Raw genomic sequence first — 16000 nt, 5'->3', positions numbered from 1 at the left:
GTAAAGTAGCTAACCACTCAGATTGTGTACTCTTTCTCCAATCCTCTTGAAAGGAATAAGAACGATCATCAATAGCAAACAGCAGCTACATAAATGCAACACTGTTCACTCACTTCACGCTCAGAAGAGAACACTGCAATTCTTCATCGTGGTTAGCGAAGACCAAACACTTTCAATCACATTTCCTCAGTTAAAAACTATAGAAATGATCCCTGAAAGTATAGTCTTAACAAAATTGTTTATTGCTCACACAGACAGAAAGGGGGAAACCCTCCTTACTTACAGTAAGACACGGTTCGGCATCATCAACTGAAATAAAAACATATAAATATAAACATATCTGTTACTCCACGAAATAACATTCTACCGATACACACGCATATGCATTTATTTACATTAAAACATACTTAATAGATCCTGGTGACACTGCTTTAAAATTTGCATATTTTAAATCAGCAACCAATTAAATTCAACCTGACTCTTCCTGACCCAACGCTGTACCAGAGGGAAAGCTGGAAAATTCTTCAAAAAACTGTGGTTTCCACAATATCATAGAGATGATTTTTAATGGGAATATTTGGTCTAGATTAGGAACAGTCAATCAGCCAAAAGAGTGACACTGATCGCTAGCATATGTGAAGCGACCTGCTAAGCTTGCAAGTGTGGAAACAAAAGTTGTAGCATTACAGCTACCTTGACATTTTGAACAGTTGCCCCACAGATCAAATGTAGGTCAACATCTTTGATCGGTTACCCCAAAAAAACGAACTGTTCCCCAGTTCACATATAAGACTCTAAGCTGAGGATGAACTTCGGCGATGGTCCAAACTTTGTGAAAACCTGCTTTCAGCAACTACAGGAGATAACGGAACCTATCGCTTTCAGTAGCGCCCTGAATTCCTGGTTATCTAGGAAAGCGTTCACATGAACAACAACTTGTCCCACCACCCAGCTTGAATTTATGCGGGTTTTTAAAGCTACTAGACTTTTAGCCTCTCGGAACTACAGAAGTATCCAAAATATAGTTTATTTTTTTTGTGCAAAATACTTTTTACACTGGGAAGTGAATACTTGCCGGAAACGTTTGGTACCTAATATTCATCAGAACCCGGAATTGAACTTTTCAGTGTACACTTCTGTCTTCCAGCATATCCTTAAATGAAGAAAGGAACAGCTGTCAACAGTAGACAGTTGTTTAAAAAAAAAACTCTGCCTGTGACCTTCCTTTTTAGATCAGAACTTATCTGCAACACCTTCGGACCACTTACAATTTCTATTTCAATCTTGATTCTTCATAACATATCGCGACAAAAGGTTTTATAACTCTATGCTAAGCTGTCCAAGGGTTACAGGAAGATATCACAACAGCATTTTTTCTGTCACCTGGCTAAGCTCTCAGCAGATCAGTGATAGATAATTAAAACCTGCCGCTGCAGTCTTTAGTTAGCGAACTAAACTTTAATTCAGCATGATAGACTAAAGTTGAAGGCTCGTGACAAACAGAGGAAAGGGGACCGTTCCTGGTCGCCATTGCCTCTTGCGGCAGGCTAAAAGGCTATCACAATAAGGTCTTAACTGTGTAAGTTTTACGTAAAAAGAGGCCATGGCTGGAAAACCAGTCGGGCAATGCCCCACACTCTTGCATAACCAAGAAGAACAGTCTATGGGTATTCACCTGGCCTGTCACCACACCGTGAACTTCCACAATTTATGGTCTGGCGCCAGCCCACCTAGCTCTTTTCCCTAGGCGTCGCAGCACGGTGGAAATCCAAAATGGTGGCAGTCGGGGCTCGAACCATTAGAAGTTTCAAGGCACAGGGTTTATCCTACTATTTACAAACGGCTGATATTTCGATTCTCTACATGAGGGTCTAATCTTCCAGTGTTCGAATATAGCATAATGGAACGCTAAAGGGGGCTTCAATGGTCCTTAAATACCCTCTGTTTGAGTTCTTGACTCAAGTTAAAGCTGAGCTTCTATATCGAAAGGATAGGGCATTTAATCAATGTGATACCCGAGGTAGAAAGTCTATTCTGATATCACAACATTCCAGTCAATGAATTAAGAATATTCTGAGTTAAAGCAGGAGAACCAAGAAAATGGTACTTGCTGGAGCAGTGGCTCGTTTTGACCATTATTTTTTATTGTTGCAACTCCATTCTCCCCAATGGATCCTTCAAAATTCCAAAGTTCGAATACATTAAGCCCTTGATGTACTAAGGGCTGTACGGGGGCTTGTTGGGAGCAGCAAGTTTTTGTGCTGAGCACACAAGATTTCATAATGATAAGTAAACATACACAGTCCTTTACTTCTGCTTTGCACTCCACAAATTCCTGTGAAAACTTTAGCAAATACCAAAGGAGGAGTTTTTTATCCTCAGCAGTCTAAGATCCACCGCAGCCTTGTAAGTTGTATAACCTGTGACCAGGGTGTTACGCTTCCTCTTAGTCTAAAAGGCTTAACTAGCATTAGGAGGTTCCTTTAAACAGTCGAATTGAAAGAGTGTTAAATCGTTGAGTAGCAGTAGTTGCCTTGCAGCAGCCTAGGCTCTACAAATAGCTCATACGCACAGTCCATTTAAAAAGTACTCTTCACTCCCCACGTTCTAAAAAACAAACCTTTTTTTATAAATAACATACCAAAATACCAACTGACGGTGAGAAGTGCTTTTCAAAGATAAGCTCTTGCAAAAAACACAAGTCCAAAAAAGCTCAACAGCTTCTACTAAGTATTCATGAACTCAACAGCTAAATAAAAATAAACCAAAGTGCGCACTATTAAAATAACAAACTAAGCAAGAAATTAAGAACGGATAGACTTCCTTACACCCTATAAAGTAGCTAACCACTCAGATTGTGTACTCTTTCTCCAATCCTCTTGAAAGGAATAAGAACGATCACCAATAGCAAACAGCAGCTACATAAATACAACACTGTTCACTCACTTCACGCTCAGAAGAGAACACTTCAATTCTTCATCGTGGTTAGCGAAGACCAAACACTTTCAATCACATTTCCTCAGTTAAACACTATAGAAATGATCCCTGAAAGTATAGTCTTAATAAAACTGTTTATCGCTCACACAGACAGAAAGGGGGGAAACCCTCCTTACTTACAGTAAGACACGGTTCGGCATCATCAACTGAAATAAAAACATATAAATATAAACATATCTGTTACTCCACGAAATAACATTCTACCGATACACACGCATATGCATTTATTTACATTAAAACATACTTAATAGATCCTGGTGACACTGCTTTAAAATTTGCATATTTTAAATCAGCAACCAATTAAATTCAACCTGACTCTTCCTGACCGAACGCTGTACCAGAGGGAAAGCTGGAAAATTCTTCAAAAAACTGTGGTTTCCACAATATCATAGAGATGATTTTTAATGGGAATATTTGGTCTAGATTAGGAACAGTCAATCAGCCAAAAGAGTGACACTGATCGCTAGCACATGTGAAGCGACCTGCTAAGCTTGCAAGTGTGGAAACAAAAGTTGTAGCATTACAGCTACCTTGACATTTTGAACAGTTGCCCCACAGATCAAATGTAGGTCAACATCTTTGATCGGTTACCCCAAAAAAACGAACTGTTCCCCAGTTCACATATAAGACTCTAAGCTGAGGATGGCCTTCGGCGATGGTCCAAACTTTGTGAAAACCTGCTTTCAGCAACTACAGGAGATAACGGAACCTATCGCTTTCAGTAGCGCCCTGAATTCCTGGTTATCTAGGAAAGCGTTCACATGAACAACAACTTGTCCTTCCAACCCAGCTTGAATTTATACGGGTTTTTAAAGCTACTAGACGTTTAGCCTCTCGGAACTACAGAAGTATCCAAAATATAGTTTATGTTTTTTTGTGCAAAATACTTTTTACACTGGGAAGTGAATACTTGCCGGAAACGTTTGGTACCTAATATTCATCAGAACCCGGAATTGAACTTTTCAGTGTACACTTCTGTCTTCCAGCATATCCTTAAATGAAGAAAGGAACAGCTGTCAACAGTAGACAGTTGTTTAAAAAAAAAAAACTCTGCCTGTGACCTTCCTTTTTAGATCAGAACTTATCTGCAACACCTTCGGACCACTTACAATTTCTATTTCAATCTTGATTCTTCATAACATATCGCGACAAAAGGTTTTATAACTCTATGCTAAGCTGTCCAAGGGTTACAGGAAGATATCACAACAGCATTTTTTCTGTCACCTGGCTAAGCTCTCAGCAGATCAGTGATAGATAATTAAAACCTGCCGCTGCAGTCTTTAGTTAGCGAACTAAACTTTAATTCAGCATGATAGACTAAAGTTGAAGGCTAGTGACAAACAGAGGAAAGGGGACCGTTCCTGGTCGCCATTGCCTCTTGCGGCAGGCTAAAAGGCTATCACAATAAGGTCTTAACTGTGTAAGTTTTACGTAAAAAGAGGCCATGGCTGGAAAACCAGTCGGGCAATGCCCCAGACTCTTGCATAACCAAGAAGAACAGTCTATGGGTATTCACCTGGCCTGTCACCACACCGTGAACTTCCACAATTTACGGTCTGGCGGCAGCCCACCTAGCTCTTTTCCTAGGCGTCGCAGCACGGTGGAAATCCAAAATGGTGGCAGTCGGGCTCGAACCATTAGAAGTTTCAAGGCACAGGGTTTATCCTACTATTTACAAACGGCTGATATTTCGATTCTCTACATGAGGGTCTAATCTTCCAGTGTTCGAATATAGCATAATGGAACGCTAAAGGGGGCTTCAATGGTCCTTAAATACCCTCTGTTTGAGTTCTTGACTCAAGTTAAAGCTGAGCTTCTATATCGAAAGGATAGGGCATTTAATCAATGTGATACCCGAGGTAGAAAGTCTATTCTGATATCACAACATTCCAGTCAATGAATTAAGAATATTCTGAGTTAAAGCAGGAGAACCAAGAAAATGGTACTTGCTGGAGCAGTGGCTCGTTTTGACCATTATTTTTTATTGTTGCAACTCCATTCTCCCCAATGGATCCTTCAAAATTCCAAAGTTCGAATACATTAAGCCCTTGATGTACTAAGGGCTGTACGGGGGCTTGTTGGGAGCAGCAAGTTTTTGTGCTGAGCACACAAGATTTCATAATGATAAGTAAACATACACAGTCCTTTACTTCTGCTTTGCACTCCACAAATTCCTGTGAAAACTTTAGCAAATACCAAAGGAGGAGTTTTTTATCCTCAGCAGTCTAAGATCCACCGCAGCCTTGTAAGTTGTATAACCTGTGACCAGGGTGTTACGCTTCCTCTTAGTCTAAAAGGCTTAACTAGCATTAGGAGGTTCCTTTAAACAGTCGAATTGAAAGAGTGTTAAATCGTTGAGTAGCAGTAGTTGCCTTGCAGCAGCCTAGGCTCTACAAATAGCTCATACGCACAGTCCATTTAAAAAGTACTCTTCACTCCCCACGTTCTAAAAAACAAACCTTTTTTTATAAATAACATACCAAAATACCAACTGACGGTGAGAAGTGCTTTTCAAAGATAAGCTCTTGCAAAAAACACAAGTCCAAAAAAGCTCAACAGCTTCTACTAAGTATTCATGAACTCAACAGCTAAATAAAAATAAACCAAAGTGCGCACTATTAAAATAACAAACTAAGCAAGAAATTAAGAACGGATAGACTTCCTTACACCCTATAAAGTAGCTAACCACTCAGATTGTGTACTCTTTCTCCAATCCTCTTGAAAGGAATAAGAACGATCACCAATAGCAAACAGCAGCTACATAAATGCAACACTGTTCACTCACTTCACGCTCAGAAGAGAACACTTCAATTCTTCATCGTGGTTAGCGAAGACCAAACACTTTCAATCACATTTCCTCAGTTAAAAACTATAGAAATGATCCCTGAAAGTATAGTCTTAATAAAACTGTTTATCGCTCACACAGACAGAAAGGGGGGAAACCCTCCTTACTTACAGTAAGACACGGTTCGGCATCATCAACTGAAATAAAAACATATAAATATAAACATATCTGTTACTCCACGAAATAACATTCTACCGATACACACGCATATGCATTTATTTACATTAAAACATACTTAATAGATCCTGGTGACACTGCTTTAAAATTTGCATATTTTAAATCAGCAACCAATTAAATTCAACCTGACTCTTCCTGACCCAACGCTGTACCAGAGGGAAAGCTGGAAAATTCTTCAAAAAACTGTGGTTTCCACAATATCATAGAGATGATTTTTAATGGGAATATTTGGTCTAGATTAGGAACAGTCAATCAGCCAAAAGAGTGACACTGATCGCTAGCACATGTGAAGCGACCTGCTAAGCTTGCAAGTGTGGAAACAAAAGTTGTAGCATTACAGCTACCTTGACATTTTGAACAGTTGCCCCACAGATCAAATGTAGGTCAACATCTTTGATCGGTTACCCCAAAAAAACGAACTGTTCCCCAGTTCACATATAAGACTCTAAGCTGAGGATGGCCTTCGGCGATGGTCCAAACTTTGTGAAAACCTGCTTTCAGCAACTACAGGAGATAACGGAACCTATCGCTTTCAGTAGCGCCCTGAATTCCTGGTTATCTAGGAAAGCGTTCACATGAACAACAACTTGTCCCACCACCCAGCTTGAATTTATGCGGGTTTTTAAAGCTACTAGACTTTTAGCCTCTCGGAACTACAGAAATATCCAAAATATAGTTTATTTTTTTTGTGCAAAATACTTTTTACACTGGGAAGTGAATACTTGCCGGAAACGTTTGGTACCTAATATTCATCAGAACCCGGAATTGAACTTTTCAGTGTACACTTCTGTCTTCCAGCATATCCTTAAATGAAGAAAGGAACAGCTGTCAACAGTAGACAGTTGTTTAAAAAAAAAACTCTGCCTGTGACCTTCCTTTTTAGATCAGAACTTATCTGCAACACCTTCGGACCACTTACAATTTCTATTTCAATCTTGATTCTTCATAACATATCGCGACAAAAGGTTTTATAACTCTATGCTAAGCTGTCCAAGGGTTACAGGAAGATATCACAACAGCATTTTTTCTGTCACCTGGCTAAGCTCTCAGCAGATCAGTGATAGATAATTAAAACCTGCCGCTGCAGTCTTTAGTTAGCGAACTAAACTTTAATTCAGCATGATAGACTAAAGTTGAAGGCTAGGGACAAACAGAGGAAAGGGGACCGTTCCTGGTCGCCATTGCCTCTTGCGCCAGGCTAAAAGGCTATCACAATAAGGTCTTAACTGTGTAAGTTTTACGTAAAAAGAGGCCATGGCTGGAAAACCAGTCGGGCAATGCCCCAGACTCTTGCATAACCAAGAAGAACAGTCTATGGGTATTCACCTGGCCTGTCACCACACCGTGAACTTCCACAATTTACGGTCTGGCGCCAGCCCACCTAGCTCTTTTCCGTAGGCGTCGCAGCACGGTGGAAATCCAAAATGGTGGCAGTCGGGGCTCGAACCATTAGAAGTTTCAAGGCACAGGGTTTATCCTACTATTTACAAACGGCTGATATTTCGATTCTCTACATGAGGGTCTAATCTTCCAGTGTTCGAATATAGCATAATGGAACGCTAAAGGGGGCTTCAATGGTCCTTAAATACCCTCTGTTTAAGTTCTTGACTCAAGTTAAAGCTGAGCTTCTATATCGAAAGGATAGGGCATTTAATCAATGTGATACCCGAGGTAGAAAGTCTATTTTGATATCACAACATTCCAGTCTATGAAGTAAGAATATTCTGAGTTAAAGCAGGAGAACCAAGAAAATGGTACTTGCTGGAGCAGGTGGCTCGTTTTGACCATTATTTTTTATTGTTGCCACTCCATTCTCCTCAATGGATCCTTCAAAATTCCAAAGTTTGAATACATTAAGCCCTTGATGTACTAGGGGCTGTACGGGGGCTCGTTGGGAGCTGCAAGTTTTTGTGCTGAGCACACAAGATTTCATAATGATAAGTAAAAATACACAGTCCTTTACTTCTGCTTTGCACTCCACAAATTCCTGTGAAAACTTTAGCAAATACCAAAGGAGGAGTTTTTTATCCTCAGCAGTCTATGATCCACCGCAGCCTTGTAAGTTGTATAACCTGTGACCAGGGTGTTACGCTTCCTCTTAGTCTAAAAGGCTTAACTAGCATTAGGAGGTTCCTTTAAACAGTCGAATTGAAAGAGTGTTAAATCGTTGAGTAGCAGTAGTTGCCTTGCAGCAGCCTAGGCTCTACAAATAGCTCATACGCACAGTCCATTTAAAAAGTACTCTTCACTCCCCACGTTCTAAAAAACAAACCTTTTTTTATAAATAACATACCAAAATACCAACTGACGGTGAGAAGTGCTTTTCAAAGATAAGCTCTTGCAAAAACCACAAGTCCAAAAAAGCTCAACAGCTTCTACTAAGTATTCATGAACTCAACAGCTAAATAAAAATAAACCAAAATGCACACTATAAAAATAACAAACTAAGCAAGAAATTTAGAACGGATGGACTTCCTTACACCCTAAAAAGTAGCTAACCACTCAGATTGTGTACTCTTTCTCCAATCCTCTTGAAAGGAATAAGAACGATCATCAATAGCAAACAGCAGCTACATGAATGCAACACTGTTCACTCACTTCATGCTCAGAAGAGAACACTTCAATTCTGCATCGTGGTTAGCGAAGACCAAACACTTTCAATCACATTTCCTCAGTTAAAAACTATAGAAATGATCCCTGAAAGTATAGTCTTAATAAAACTGTTTATCGCTCACACAGACAGAAAGGGGGGAAACCCTCCTTACTTACAGTAAGACACGGTTTCCATCATCAACTGAAATAAAAACATATAAATATAAACATATCTGTTACTCCACAAAATAACATTCTACCGATACACACGCATATGCATTTATTTACATTAAAACATACTTAATAGATCCTGGTGACACTGCTTTAAAATTTGCATATTTTAAATCAGCAACCAATTAAATTCAACCTGACTCTTCCTGACCCAACGCTGTACCAGAGGGAAAGCTGGAAAATTCTTCAAAAAACTGTGGTTTCCACAATATCATAGAGATGATTTTTAATGGGAATATTTGGTCTAGATTAGGAACAGTCAATCAGCCAAAAGAGTGACACTGATCGCTAGCATATGAGAAGCGACCTGCTAAGCTTGCAAGTGTGGAACCAAAAGTTGTAGCAAAGCTACCTTGACATTTTGAACAGTTGCCCCACAGATCAAATGTAGGTCAACATCTTTGATCAGTTACCCCAAAAAAACGAACTGTTCCCCAGTTCACATGTAAGACTCTAAGCTGAGGATGGCCTTCGGCGATGGTCCAAACTTTGTGAAAACCTGCTTTCAGCAACTAGAGGAGATAACGGAACCTATCGCTTTCAGTAGAGCCCTGAATTCCTGGTTATCTAGGAAAGCGTTCACATGAACAACAACTTGTCCTACCACCCAGCTTGAATTTATGCAGGTTTTTAAAGCTACTAGACGTTTAGCCTCTCGGAACTACAGAAGTATCCAAAATATAGTTTATGTTTTTTTGTGCAAAATACTTTTTACACTGGGAAGTGAATACTTGCCGGAAACGTTTGGTACCTAATATTCATCAGAACCCGGAATTGAACTTTTCAGTGTACACTTCTGTCTTCCAGCATATCCTTAAATGAAGAAAGGAACAGCTGTCAACAGTAGACAGTTGTTTAAAAAAAAAACTCTGCCTGTGACCTTCCTTTTTAGATCAGAACTTATCTGCAACACCTTCGGACCACTTACAATTTCTACTTCAATCTTGATTCTTCATAACATATCGGGACAAAAAGTTTTATAACTCTATGCTAAGCTGTCCAAGGGTTACAGGAAGATATAACAACAGCATTTTTTCTGTCACCTGGCTAAGCTCTCAGCAGATCAGTGATAGATAATTAAAACCTGCCGCTGCAGTCTTAAGTTAGCGAACTAAACTTTAATTCAGCATGATAGACTAAAGTTGAAGGCTAGGGACAAACAGAGGAAAGGGGACCGTTCCTGGTCGCCATTGCCTCTTGCTGCAGGCTAAAAGGCTATCACAATAAGGTCTTAACTGTGTAAGTTTTACGTAAAAAGAGGCCATGGCTGGAAAACCAGTCGGGCAATGCCCCAGACTCTTGCATAACCAAGAAGAACAGTCTATGGGTATTCACCTGGCCTGTCACCACACCGTGAACTTCCACAATTTACGGTCTGGCGCCAGCCCACCTAGCTCTTTTCCTAGGCGTCGCAGCACGGTGGAAATCCAAAATGGTGGCAGTCGGGGCTCGAACCATTAGAAGTTTCAAGGCACAGGGTTTATCCTACTATTTACAAACGGCTGATATTTCGATTCTCTACATGAGGGTCTATTCTTCCAGTATTCGAATATAGCATAATGGAACGCTAAAGGGGGCTACAATGGTCCTTAAATACCCTCTGTTTGAGTTCTTGACTCAAGTTAAAGCTGAGCTTCTATATCGAGAGGATAGGGCATTTAATCAATGTGATACCCGAGGTAGAAAGTCTATTCTGATATCACAACATTCCAGTCTATGAATTAAGAATATTCTGAGTTAAAGCAGGAGAACCAAGAAAATGGTACTTGCTGGAGCAGGTGGCTCGTTTTGACCATTATTTTTTATTGTTGCAACTCCATTCTCCCCAATGGATCCTTCAAAATTCCAAAGTTCGAATACATTAAGCCCTTGATGTACTAAGGGCTGTACGGGGGCTCGTTGGGAGCTGCAAGTTTTTGTGCTGAGCACACAAGATTTCATAATGATAAGTAAACATACACAGTCCTTTACTTCTGCTTTGCACTCCACAAATTCCGGTGAAAACTTTAGCAAATACCAAAGGAGGAGTTTTTTATCCTCAGCAGTCTAAGATCCACCGCAGCCTTGTAAGTTGTATAACCTGTGACCAGGGTGTTACGCTTCCTCTTAGTCTAAAAGGCTTAACTAGCATTAGGAGGTTCCTTTAAACAGTCGAATTGAAAGAGTGTTAAATCGTTGAGTAGCAGTAGTTGCCTTGCAGCAGCCTAGGCTCTACAAATAGCTCATACGCACAGTCCATTTATAAAGTACTCTTCACTCCCCACGTTCTAAAAAACAAACCTTTTTTTATAAATAACATACCAAAATACCAACTGACGGTGAGAAGTGCTTTTCAAAGATAAGCTCTTGCAAAAACCACAAGTCCAAAAAAGCTCAACAGCTTCTACTAAGTATTCATGAACTCAACAGCTAAATAAAAATAAACCAAAGTGCACACTATAAAAATAACAAACTAAGCAAGAAATTAAGAATGGATAGACTTCCTTACACCCTATAAAGTAGCTAACCACTCAGATTGTGTACTCTTTCTCCAATCCTCTTGAAAGGAATAAGAACGATCATCAATAGCAAACAGCAGCTACATAAATGCAACACTGTTCACTCACTTCACGCTCAGAAGAGAACACTTCAATTCTTCATCGTGGTTAGCGAAGACCAAACACTTTCAATCACATTTCCTCAGTTAAAAACTATAGAAATGATCCCTGAAAGTATAGTCTTAATAAAACTGTTTATCGCTCACACAGACAGAAAGGGGGGAAACCCTCCTTACTTACAGTAAGACACGGTTCGGCATCATCAACTGAAATAAAAACATATAAATATAAACATATCTGTTACTCCACGAAATAACATTCTACCGATACACACGCATATGCATTTATTTACATTAAAACATACTTAATAGATCCTGGTGACACTGCTTTAAAATTTGCATATTTTAAATCAGCAACCAATTAAATTCAACCTGACTCTTCCTGACCCAACGCTGTACCAGAGGGAAAGCTGGAAAATTCTTCAAAAAACTGTGGTTTCCACAATATCATAGAGATGATTTTTAATGGGAATATTTGGTCTAGATTAGGAACAGTCATTCAGCCAAAAGAGTGACACTGATCGCTAGCATATGTGAAGCGACCTGCTAAGCTTGCAAGTGTGGAAACAAAAGTTGTAGCATTACAGCTACCTTGACATTTTGAACAGTTGCCCCACAGATCAAATGTAGGTCAACATCTTTGATCAGTTACCCCAAAAAAACGAACTGTTCCCCAGTTCACATATAAGACTCTAAGCTGATGATGGCCTTCGGCGATGGTCCAAACTTTGTGAAAACCTGCTTTCAGCAACTACAGGAGATAACGGAACCTATCGCTTTCAGTAGCGCCCTGAATTGATGGTTATCTAGGAAAGCGTTCAAATGAACAACAACTTGTCCTACCACCCAGCTTGAATTTATGCGGGTTTTTAAAGCTACTAGACGTTTAGCCTCTCGGAACTACAGAAGTATCCAAAATATAGTTTATGTTTTTTTGTGCAAAATACTTTTTACACTGGGAAGTGAATACTTGCCGGAAACGTTTGGTACCTAATATTCATCAGAACCCGGAATTGAACTTTTCAGTGTACACTTCTGTCTTCCAGCATATCCTTAAATGAAGAAAGGAACAGCTGTCAACAGTAGACAGTTGTTTAAAAAAAAAACTCTGCCTGTGACCTTCCTTTTTAGATCAGAACTTATCTGCAACACCTTCGGACCACTTACAATTTCTATTTCAATCTTGATTCTTCATAACATATCGCGACAAAAGGTTTTATAACTCTATGCTAAGCTGTCCAAGGGTTACAGGAAGATATCACAACAGCATTTTTTCTGTCACCTGGCTAAGCTCTCAGCAGATCAGTGATAGATAATTAAAACCTGCCGCTGCAGTCTTTAGTTAGCGAACTAAACTTTAATTCAGCATGATAGACTAAAGTTGAAGGCTAGTGACAAACAGAGGAAAGGGGACCGTTCCTGGTCGCCATTGCCTCTTGCGGCAGGCTAAAAGGCTATCACAATAAGGTCTTAACTGTGTAAGTTTTACGTAAAAAGAGGCCATGGCTGGAAAACCAGTCGGGCAATGCCCCAGACTCTTGCATAACCAAGAAGAACAGTCTATGGGTATTCACCTGGCCTGTCACCACACCGTGAACTTCCACAATTTACGGTCTGGCGCCAGCCCACCTAGCTCTTTTCCTAGGCGTCGCAGCACGGTGGAAATCCAAAATGGTGGCAGTCGGGCTCGAACCATTAGAAGTTTCAAGGCACAGGGTTTATCCTACTATTTACAAACGGCTGATATTCCGATTCTCTACATGAGGGTCTAATCTTCCAGTGTTCGAATATAGCATAATGGAACGCTAAAGGGGGCTACAATGGTCCTTAAATACCCTCTGTTTGAGTTCTTGACTCAAGTTAAAGCTGAGCTTCTATAGCGAGAGGATAGGGCATTTAATCAATGTGATACCCGAGGTAGATTGTCTATTCTGATATCACAACATTCCAGTCAATGAATTAGGAATATTCTGAGTTAAAGCAGGAGAACCAAGAAAATGGTACTTGCTGGAGCGGTGGCTCGTTTTGACCATTATTTTTTATTGTTGCAACTCCATTCTCCCCAATGGATCCTTCAAAATTCCAAAGTTCGAATACATTAAGCCCTTGATGTACTAAGGGCTGTACGGGGGCTCGTTGGGAGCAGCAGGTTTTTGTGCTGAGCACACAAGATTTCATAATGATAAGTAAACATACACAGTCCTTTACTAATGCTTTGCACTCCACAAATTCCTGTGAAAACTTTAGCAAATACCAAAGGAGGAGTTTTGTATCCTCAGCAGTCTAAGATCCACCGCAGCCTTGTAAGTTGTATAACCTGTGACCAGGGTGTTACGCTTCCTCTTAGTCTAAAAGGCTTAACTAGCATTAGGAGGTTCCTTTAAACAGTCGAATTGAAAGAGTGTTAAATCGTTGAGTAGCAGTAGTTGCCTTGCAGCAGCCTAGGCTCTACAAATAGCTCATACGCACAGTCCATTTAAAAAGTACTCTTCACTCCCCACGTTCTAAAAAACAAACCTTTTTTTATAAATAACATACCAAAATACCAACTGACGGTGAGAAGTGCTTTTCAAAGATAAGCTCTTGCAAAAACCACAAGTCCAAAAAAGCTCAACAGCTTCTACTAAGTATTCATGAACTCAACAGCTAAATAAAAATAAACCAAAGTGCGCACTATTAAAATAACAAACTAAGCAAGAAATTAAGAACGGACAGACTTCCTTACACCCTATAAAGTAGCTAACCACTCAGATTGTGTACTCTTTCTCCAATCCTCTTGAAAGGAATAAGAATGATCATCAATAGCAAACAGCAGCTACATAAATGCAACACTGTTCACTCACTTCACGCTCAGAAGAGAACACTTCAATTCTTCATCGTGGTTAGCAAAGACCAAACACTTTCAATCACATTTCCTCAGTTAAAAACTATAGAAATGATCCCTGAAAGTATAGTCTTAATAAAACTGTTTATCGCTCACACAGACAGAAAGGGGGGAAACCCTCCTTACTTACAGTAAGACACGGTTCGGCATCATCAACTGAAATAAAAACATATAAATATAAACATATCTGTTACTCCACGAAATAACATTCTACCGATACACACGCATATGCATTTATTTACATTAAAACATACTTAATAGATCCTGGTGACATTGCTTTAAAATTTGCATATTTTAAATCAGCAACCAATTAAATTCAACCTGACTCTTCCTGACCCAACGCTGTACCAGAGGGAAAGCTGGAAAATTCTTCAAAAAACTGTGGTTTCCACAATATCATAGAGATGATTTTTAATGGGAATATTTGGTCTAGATTAGGAACAGTCAATCAGCCAAAAGAGTGACACTGATCGCTAGCATATGAGAAGCGACCTGCTAAGCTTGCAAGTGTGGAACCAAAAGTTGTAGCAAAGCTACCTTGACATTTTGAACAGTTGCCCCACAGATCAAATGTAGGTCAACATCTTTGATCAGTTACCCCAAAAAAACGAACTGTTCCCCAGTTCAATGTAAGGCTCTAAGCTGAGGATGGCCTTCGGCGATGGTCCAAACTTTGTGAAAACCTGCTTTCAGCAACTACAGGAGATAACGGAACCTATCGCTTTCAGTAGAGCCCTGAATTCCTGGTTATCTAGGAAAGCGTTCACATGAACAACAACTTGTCCTACCACCCAGCTTGAATTTATGCAGGTTTTTAAAGCTACTAGACGTTTAGCCTCTCGGAACTACAGAAGTATCCAAAATATAGTTTATGTTTTTTGTGCAAAATACTTTTTACACTGGGAAGTGAATACTTGCCGGAAACGTTTGGTACCTAATATTCATCAGAACCCGGAATTGAACTTTTCAGTGTACACTTCTGTCTTCCAGCATATCCTTAAATGAAGAAAGGAACAGCTGTCAACAGTAGACAGTTGTTTAAAAAAAAACTCTGCCTGTGACCTTCCTTTTTAGATCAGAACTTATCTGCAACACCTTCGGACCACTTACAATTTCTACTTTAATCTTGATTCTTCATAACATATCGGGACAAAAAGTTTTATAACTCTATGCTAAGCTGTCCAAGGGTTACAGGAAGATATAACAACAGCATTTTTTCTGTCACCTGGCTAAGCTCTCAGCAGATCAGTGATAGATAATTAAAACCTGCCGCTGCAGTCTTAAGTTAGCGAACTAAACTTTAATTCAGCATGATAGACTAAAGTTGAAGGCTAGGGACAAACAGAGGAAAGGGGACCGTTCCTGGTCGCCATTGCCTCTTGCCGCAGGCTAAAAGGCTATCACAATAAGGTCTTAACTGTGTAAGTTTTACGTAAAAAGAGGCCATGGCTGGAAAACCAGTCGGGCAATGCCCCAGACTCTTGCATAACCAAGAAGAACAGTCTATGGGTATTCACCTGGCCTGTCACCACACCGTGAACTTCCACAATTTACGGTCTGGCGCCAGCCCACCTAGCTCTTTTCCTAGGCGTCGCAGCACGGTGGAAATCCAAAATGGTGGCAGTCGGGGCTCGAACCATTAGAAGTTTCAAGGCACAGGGTTTATCCTACTATTTAC

At 39.9% G+C, this 16000-nt stretch overlaps 6 non-coding genes across 6 annotated transcripts; all 6 read right to left on the bottom strand.

Annotated features, from left to right (window-relative positions):
• Window positions 1-12: 12 nt before the first annotated feature.
• On the bottom strand, window positions 13-228 carry LOC147730020 (small nucleolar RNA U3). The gene has a single exon (XR_015309014.1). It is a non-coding gene; the product is annotated as a small nucleolar RNA U3 (small nucleolar RNA).
• Window positions 229-2845: 2617 nt separating this feature from the next.
• On the bottom strand, window positions 2846-3061 carry LOC147730019 (small nucleolar RNA U3). Its single transcript, XR_015309143.1, has one exon. It is a non-coding gene; the product is annotated as a small nucleolar RNA U3 (small nucleolar RNA).
• A 2620-nt stretch (window positions 3062-5681) lies between these two features.
• Window positions 5682-5897, bottom strand: LOC147730018 (small nucleolar RNA U3). The gene has a single exon (XR_015309091.1). It is a non-coding gene; the product is annotated as a small nucleolar RNA U3 (small nucleolar RNA).
• A 2619-nt stretch (window positions 5898-8516) lies between these two features.
• On the bottom strand, window positions 8517-8732 carry LOC147730017 (small nucleolar RNA U3). The gene has a single exon (XR_015308764.1). It is a non-coding gene; the product is annotated as a small nucleolar RNA U3 (small nucleolar RNA).
• A 2615-nt stretch (window positions 8733-11347) lies between these two features.
• LOC147730016 (small nucleolar RNA U3) lies at window positions 11348-11563 on the bottom strand. The gene has a single exon (XR_015309018.1). It is a non-coding gene; the product is annotated as a small nucleolar RNA U3 (small nucleolar RNA).
• A 2617-nt stretch (window positions 11564-14180) lies between these two features.
• LOC147730015 (small nucleolar RNA U3) lies at window positions 14181-14396 on the bottom strand. The gene has a single exon (XR_015308759.1). It is a non-coding gene; the product is annotated as a small nucleolar RNA U3 (small nucleolar RNA).
• Between the last annotated feature and the right edge of the window lie 1604 nt (window positions 14397-16000).

The sequence above is a fragment of the Lissotriton vulgaris genome, chromosome 2_1, assembly GCF_964263255.1.
Source record: "Lissotriton vulgaris chromosome 2_1, aLisVul1.2, whole genome shotgun sequence".
Taxonomy (NCBI): Eukaryota; Metazoa; Chordata; class Amphibia; order Caudata; family Salamandridae; genus Lissotriton; species Lissotriton vulgaris.
Note: the sequence above shows the minus strand (reverse complement) of the source record. Positions and strands in the feature narration are given on the sequence as shown.